At 37.1% G+C, this 8195-nt stretch overlaps 1 non-coding gene across 1 annotated transcript; it reads right to left on the bottom strand.

Annotated features, from left to right (window-relative positions):
• Window positions 1–5640: 5640 nt before the first annotated feature.
• On the bottom strand, window positions 5641–5747 carry LOC136204345 (small nucleolar RNA R71). Its single transcript, XR_010675189.1, has one exon. It is a non-coding gene; the product is annotated as a small nucleolar RNA R71 (small nucleolar RNA).
• Between the last annotated feature and the right edge of the window lie 2448 nt (window positions 5748–8195).

The following is an 8195-nucleotide window of genomic DNA, read 5'->3' as shown; positions in this document are numbered from 1 at the left end:
CAAAGAGTAAGTGAGTAGGTCCCTTGATAGCCTAAGGATGTAGGCTATATATAGCTAAGAAGTCGTAACCTTCGGTAACTAGAAAGTCTCCATTAATGTTCCATTAATGGCGGTTACAAGTTATCCTTAAGCTGACGGTTAGCTAATTGATAGCTCATTAATGGTCTTTATGGCCAGGTCGGCCCAGCCGTTATAATGGCGAATGAGTTGTTCAAGGAGATTCGCCTCAGGGGTTCGCCAGCGGGTCTCCTTTTAATGGACCTTTGGAGATCCGGTGATCCGCCAGGCGGATCTTGTCAATACGCGGCGCTTCCTTAGGTGAATATCCTCCTTAGTCCTCGGGATAATATCTCAATGTTATCATATTGTTATCTCTCAATCTCAAAGTGCTTTTCTTATGGGGCGTTTAATAATAGATAATGTCATGTTGGCTTTCAAACTGAATCATTATTTGCAGAAAAAGACTACAAAAAAATCGGGTACGGTTGCTACAAAAAATATATATGTCCAAATCTTACGATCAGGTTGAGTGGTTTTTTTGTAAAATATGATGGAGTAGCTTGGTTTCGCAGATAGTTGGGTTAACCTAGTTCTACAATGTGTTTTTAAGTTAGCTATGTTATTACTAGCAGTGGGCATTCTATTGGACCGATTAAACCTCTGAGGGGGCTTCACCAAGGTGATCCTGTCTCTCCATGATTGTTTTTAATTTGTGCAGAAGGTCGTTCAGCGTCTCTTACTAAGCTTTAGAAGAGGGGAAAGATTCATGGGTGTAGTGTGATGTGCCCCCGAGCTGTCGCTCGAAAGCTCACTAAGGGATAAGTGTACCCCATCGTTATCAAGTAATAAAATCTGGACAAGTCCAGGTATCGAATCCACATGATTTATACCGCAAGTACCAAACTACTAGGCTTCTAATGTTATCTAGGCTAGGGGGGTTAGATTGAGTTTTATTTAAGTTAAACCTACTCCTATCTAAGTTAAATCTACTCCTAAGTGATCTTACGCAAGGTAATTTAACCTGGAAGTGGATGGAGTGATATGATAATACTAATTCCAACCTAATTTAACATTTAATTGTCAATCTAATCTTATCTTTCTAGGGTTCCTAGTTCGTTATTCCCTTGTCAGGCTGAAACTAGCTCTTTGGTTCAGCAATTTGGGTCTTACCAACTATAAGGTTGTCAATCTTATAGGTTCTTCGATTAGGGTTAATCAAATTCGACTCGCAATATGAACCTAGATGATATTTGGATTATTGAATGATTTAAACCAATTAGGTAAAGCATAAACAGAAAATAAATAACAATCAATTATGGAAATCAATACTAGAAATTATATTAAAGATGAAAAGAAGTTATTGTCATGAGGTTACAATTAGCCTAGGATTCATAGGAAAAATCTAAAACAAACAAGGAAATAAAAGAGAATAAAAATCCCTTTCAGGGAACCTATCGACCAAGCAGTCGTATTCCTAGGACTAATTCTAAAATGTTTCCCAATGCAGGTAGAAAGGCCGAGGCGCAGCGGAGGAGACGTGGGGTCAGGAATCAGTTAAAAAGCCGATTTCCATAGGCCAACTCGCCAAGCTAGCCTCTGGTGGCCAGCTCATTGATCTGGCCTATAGAGGCCAACTCGATGGGCTGGTTTTGCCCAACCCGCCAATTGACTCTCGGGGGTCCCTAAGACGCGATTTTCCGCCGATTTTGATCCCGTTCAATCTGCACACACACATCAAACTCCAAAAATCATTAGTTCAGAGGCTAAATTAACCCACCAATCTTTAGATTCGAGTAAAAACTCCTTTTGGTGTGACCTTTGGTGGATCAAATAGCCGAAATAAATAAGTTGAAGTTCAAGTGTGTGCTATTTTGACGATATTTTGCCTGAAAACACTAAAAAATGGCTAAAAACTACAAAAAGTAATAAAACAAGTGTGAAAACTAAACAAAATGTATAAATGCATAAAAGTGCGAGAAACACACGCTTATTTGCCAAAAACTAATTAAAACTACCCTAAAAATGATACGTCCCAAATATATAGTGTTTTCAATGTAGTTTAACCCCATTTTATATGCGTGTTTAGCCTTTATTGCTCAGTTTATGGTACGTTTTGGCACGTTTCATCTATTTGTCGTCTAACGAGTGTTTTCAGTTGTTTCAGGGGTAAATGCACGAGAAACGGAGCAAAACAGGGACAATTGGATATTTCACTGCCTGCTTGGCGAGCAGGCAATGGAATGCTCGGCGAGCAGGAAATGGAGTGCTCGGCGAGCACCATGGGCAGCCACGAGCTCACCTCGATAGGCACTCCTGCTCGGCGAGCAAGGGCATTCCTGCTCGGTGAGCAACGACTCGAGATACATTTGGGCCTTAACGTGTGGGCCAGAATCCCGACCCGAATCAGCTTTTAACGCTGATCAGAATACCTAAACTGACTCAGAAACGCACTGGAGAGGACTATAAATTGAGGCGAAACACGATGTTGAGATATTATTCATTATTCAGGATGTAGTCGATTCAGTAGCTCAGTTTTAGATTAGGTTTTAGCATTGTTTTTCCAGTTTCTTAGATTAGGTTTAATTATGTAATTTCGTTTATCGCAATTGACGGGAGAAGATATTCATCTTCTAATTTATAATCGGAATCGGCAGAATGGGTTTTGGATTTCTATCTCTTCCCCTATTTATCTTTTGCATTTATAAATTATCGTAGATGTTTTCCATTAATCTCACATGCCTATTGCTTGGATTGGTTTGTCTATGAACTAATCCCCATCCAATTCGGGATGGGGATGAAATTGATTGTATGAATATGTATGATTAGGGAAATAGGGCCTTTGATTCGAACAGATTATGCATGCTTAATGCCTAGATAATGTTAGGAACATGATTTATGCTAGAATGAACATTGATAATGATCAACTAGCCTGTTTATGTATATAATTTGCTTAATGCCTGTGACCCTGACATTAGATAGGATTATAGATAGATGGGAACCTGACCACGGAATTGTCTATGCTGAACCTGTGTAAATCTGACCTCGCTAGAGACCGCCAGGAGTGCGGCTTTGTGGCTGGGCTACGGCTTTAGCCTTAGTTGCCGAAGAACATAATGCTTTGCATGACCTAGGGTATATGCCTAATCAAGCCGTCACCCGAATGCATGTGAATAGGTTAGACAAATCCCGTACAAATTTGCCTTTCTCATTAGGGCAATTACCGTCAAATCACTGGTAATACATAAATCCGAATTCCCTGAACCCATACATAGGATTTAATCAAACGATTCCTCGTCCTAGATTGTGCCATTGTTTAATTCACCTTCTGCCCTGTTAATTGTGCGCTTTACTTTATGTTAAGCCCAAAATATACCTAAAATATCATTAATATTTACATCATTTTTATTACAAATTTGTGTTATTTATATCTGTTTAGATTACTTTTACTCTCGAAAATCTTTCTTTCTTGCAAGGTACCTAAATATTTGGTAAAATCCAAATAGGAACGAAAAAGGATCAAAAACAGAAGAAAAACCCTACAAAAGGAGTCAAAGACGACGTAAATCAAAAGCTCCAAGTCAAGGACACGAACGAGAGCAAAGAAGTGAAAAAACGCACCGTGCCGCGACCGCGACACGCGTCCTTCAGCTACTTCCTCCTTTCGTCCAAAGCTTAACTTGATGTTCCCCCATTCACGGCCGAGGATCCCCATTCTCGGTAAGTGCAGAATTCTGCCAAAGGTGCAATGAACACATGTTGAAAATCAAGAAACGCGTTCGTTCGGGTGGATAGAAACGACTCTTCACAAAGAACACAATTCTTAACAACGGACACGACTCTTTACCAACGAATACGTCTTTTCACAAAAGGACATATCTCTTCAATCACAACCCTTCAACATCTATAAATAAAGAGTTGATGTTGAGAAAATGCGATGTAATGTTATGTAATATAGATATAGAATCAGAGCGTAGAACTAATGTATAAGTTCTAAGTAAAAACAATTCGAGAGTTAGAAATTAGATTCTGTACAAAACAAGATGAGGTACACATATTGTTTATAGTTTAATTACAAACACAGTAGCATTTAGACATTGTTCCAGTTTTAGTTTGCATTTTGGTAGAGGCCGACCGAATCCCTATTACGAAGTTACAGCGAGAAGATTGAGTAGAGTGTTCGCCCCTGAGCCTGACAACCTCTAAGGAAACCCAAGGAAAGGACTGATCAGCCGTTCACTTGCACGCCCTCGAAGAACTCGATGCTCCATGTTCTCTGTAAACTTGTATCAATTTATATTTCATCTAATAAAGTCCGTTCTATTCGATAAATCGTTATGCAGCACTTATGGTAACCAACCCACTAAAGTGATTGCTGGTGTTTTCATTAAAACGTAGTTAATTCAAAATCATTACAAGGAAACTTTGTTGAACACTTAGGCAAATTATTATCTCGGTAGAGTTTTAATTTGGTTAAGGGCATTATGCCGGCTAAAGGGTTTTGCCACGTTCAAAGCCAATTAATTAGAGGTTCCGTCATTTATTTCATCATCATAATTAATACAAAGTTTAAGTTGTTTTCTTTGCTCAATGCAAACGAATACATTTATTTGTTTTTCTAAAAGTTCTAAATGTTCCTGTTTTGTAAAATTCATCCCTAAATCAGAAAACTTTTCTAACGATCGATATATTCTAATATAAAATCTTATTCTAGCATTTTCAAATACTCAAAGTCCACAAACTCAATTAAACAATTATTTTTTTCCTAAATTCAATTAGACAAATTTCACTTTTCATTAACATTCAATAGTAAATCTAACAAGTTCGAAATTAACAGATTCAAAAATAAGTTTTTCGTTAAAAAACGTATCCCTGTGGGATCGATATTTTTATTACTACAAGCGAAACCGTGCACTTGCGGAAATCGCTCAACAAGTTTTTGGCGCCGTTGCCGGGGATACGCCAAAATTTTTGACAAAATTTTTATTTTTCGTATTTTATTTTTGAATCTAGGTTTACACATTATTTTTATACAACTTTTACATTTTATTTATTTTCAGTTTATATAACATATTTGTTTTCAATTTTGTTTTGAAGGTAGTTTGGTTCGTGCAACAATTTCAAGTTCATGCGCAGTTCGCGAAGTTCGGGCACGCCACCAGACCCTCTTGATCCAGAAATTGAAAGAACACTTAAGAAAAACAAGAAAGACAACAAAAACAAAGACAAAACACCCTTAAAAACCAAAGTAGTCCAGCCAGAAAATATGGCCGATCCACCGACACTTATGGATTATGCTAGGCCAGGAATGGCCGGTGTAACTAATAGTGTAGTTAGACCCCGTATAAACGCAAATCAATTTGAAATTAAGCCTGCTTTGCTTAATATGTTGCAAAACAACGTAAGTTTTATGGACTACCTAACGAAAACCCTAATGCCCATTTGACAAATTTCTTAGAAATTTGTGATACTTTTAAAATTACTGATGTAACAGCCGAAGCAATCAAACTTCGCCTCTTTCCTTTCACTTTGAAGGATAAGGCAAAAATTTGGTTAACTTCTATGCCTGCTGCAACATTTGAAACTTGGGACCAATTAGCCCAAGCGTTTTTATCAAAATATTTTCCTTTAGCAAAAACCGCAAGAGTCATCAAAGAATTGACATCTTTTACCCAAAATGATAATGAAACTCTTTATGAAGCTTGGGAACGTTTTAAAGAACTTCAACGTTTATGCCCACACCACCAATTGCCAGATGCACTTTTAATGCAGACATTCTATAATGGATTAAATCCTACGACTCGAGGTTCATTAAATGCTATGTCTGGAGGGTTATTTATGAAGAAGACGTCCGTCCAAGCAAGAGAACTTTTGGAGGAAATGGCAATCAACAGCAGTATGTGGCCCGCAGAGCGTGGACATATACCAATGGCGAAACCATCATCCTCAGGTACATCATCGGTTAAAGGTATAATGAATCTTGATCCAGTTGCGATGTTACAAGCCCAATTTTCTGCCTTATCGCACAAAGTTGATAGGTTTATGGCACCGTGCGATCCTAATGGTAATCCGATCCAGACAGACATTGATTACAAAGGTATGAATGAGATAGAACAGGTAAATTTTGTCCAAGGACAAAACCAAACTACTAATCCTTATTCTAATACTTATAATCCTGGATGGAGAAATCATCCTAACTTTAACTGGAAAGATAGTAATAATAATAATAATGCAAATGCTAATCAATATCGTGTAAATAATTATCAAAATCAAACAAGAGATACGATTAGCACTTTATCTTTTAAATCGACAAATTTATAGATGCTATGAATGGAAAGGTAAGTAATCAAGACGATGGTTTTAAACGGATCGAAAGTAAATTCGATCAACTTATCAAAAACCAATCATCTAGCATCCATAATTTGGAGGTTCAAATTGGACAACTTGCTAAATCAATTCCATCCCGCAAAGAGGGAAGTCTTCCCAGCCAAACGGAAGAAAATCTGAAAGAGCATGTTAAGGCTATCACTCTTCGCTCAGGGAAAAACTACTTAGGTCCGGAAATGCCCGGAAATTCAACTTTACCTGGAAATGATTTACTAAAATCCAAAGAAGATACATTAAAACAAAAAGATACACCAATTGACTCTAGTACGAAACCTTTTGTACCAAAGCCACCTTTTCCACACAAGGTCCGAAATAAGGACCATGATAAACAACTTTTATCATTTTTAGATAAACTTAAAAATTTGCATATAAATTTAACATTCATGGATGCAATTACGCAAATTCCTAACTATGGAAAATTCTTGAAAGATTTAATTTCAAAAAAGATTAGTTGGGAAGGAATTTCATCCATTTCACTTACTGAAGATTGTAGTTCGATAGTATCAAGCAAATTACCTACTAAACTCAAAGATCCCGGATGCTTTACCATTCCGTGTAAATTGGGAAATATGGAATTCCCAAGTTGTCTTTGTGATTTAGGAGCTAGTATAAACTTGATGCCATTGTCTATTTTTGAAAAATTAGGTTTAGAAGAAGACATCAAACGTACCAACATGGTTTTGAAATTAGCGGATCAATCCACTAAAAGACCATATGGTATAATTGAGGACGTTTTAGTAAAAGTTGACAAGTTTATTTTTCCTACTGATTTTGTTATCTTAGATTTTGCTTATGATGCTAATTGTCCGCTAATCTTTGGTAGACCGTTCATGAACACGGGACGTGCTCTAGTTGACGTGTCGGAAGGAAAAGTAGTTTTAAGAATAGGTGACGATAAGATCGAGTTCGATATGAATCAAGCAATGAAATATCCTATGGAGGATTTTGCCTGTATGAAACTTGATTTAGTTGAAGAATGTGTTAATGACATTGTTCAAAGAGAAGAAATAATAGAACCTATAATGGGTGAAGAATTAGAAGATAAGGACCCAGAGCCTTTGATTCGAGAAGATGGACCAGTTCCGCCTTTAGTAGTAGTTCCACTTAAATTAGAACTTAAAGAATTACCAAACCATCTGAGATACACTTTCCTAGGCGGAAGTGATACTCTACCTATAATCATCTCTAACAAATTAACAGAAAATCAAGAAGAAAAATTGAAAGAAGTTGTTAGAAATAGAATAGGAGGTATGGGATGGCAGATTTCAGATTTAAAAGGAATTAATCCTAGTATTGTAATGCATAGGATTCACTTAGAAGAAGATAAGCCACCTAAAGCGGATAGACAAAGACGTTTAAATCCGAATATGAAAGAGGTAGTAAAAAATGAGATTACTAAACTTTTAGACAATGGAATCATTTATCCTATTTCGGATAGTGAATGGGTTAGTCCAATCCATTGTGTACCCAAAAAGGGAGGCATAACTGTAGTAAGGAATGATGAAGGTGAATTAATACCTACGCGAACCACCACTGGTTGGAGGGTTTGTATAGATTATAGGAACCTAAATAAGGCAACTAGGAAAGATCATTTTCCTTTACCTTTCATTGATCAAATGATCGAAAGGATAGCCGGTCATGCATTTTATTGTTTTCTTGATGGTTATTCCGGATTCTTTCAAATATATATTTACCCGGATGACCAAGATAAAACAACCTTCACATGTCCTTATGGAACATTTGCATATAGGAGAATGCCTTTTGGTCTATGTAATGCACCAGCAACTTTTCAACGTTGTATGACTGTAATT

The sequence above is a fragment of the Euphorbia lathyris genome, chromosome 8 (genome assembly GCF_963576675.1).
Source record: "Euphorbia lathyris chromosome 8, ddEupLath1.1, whole genome shotgun sequence".
Lineage (NCBI taxonomy): Eukaryota > Viridiplantae > Streptophyta > Magnoliopsida > Malpighiales > Euphorbiaceae > Euphorbia > Euphorbia lathyris.
The sequence above is the reverse complement of the archived record's forward strand: the minus strand, read 5'-3'. Positions and strand labels throughout refer to the sequence as shown.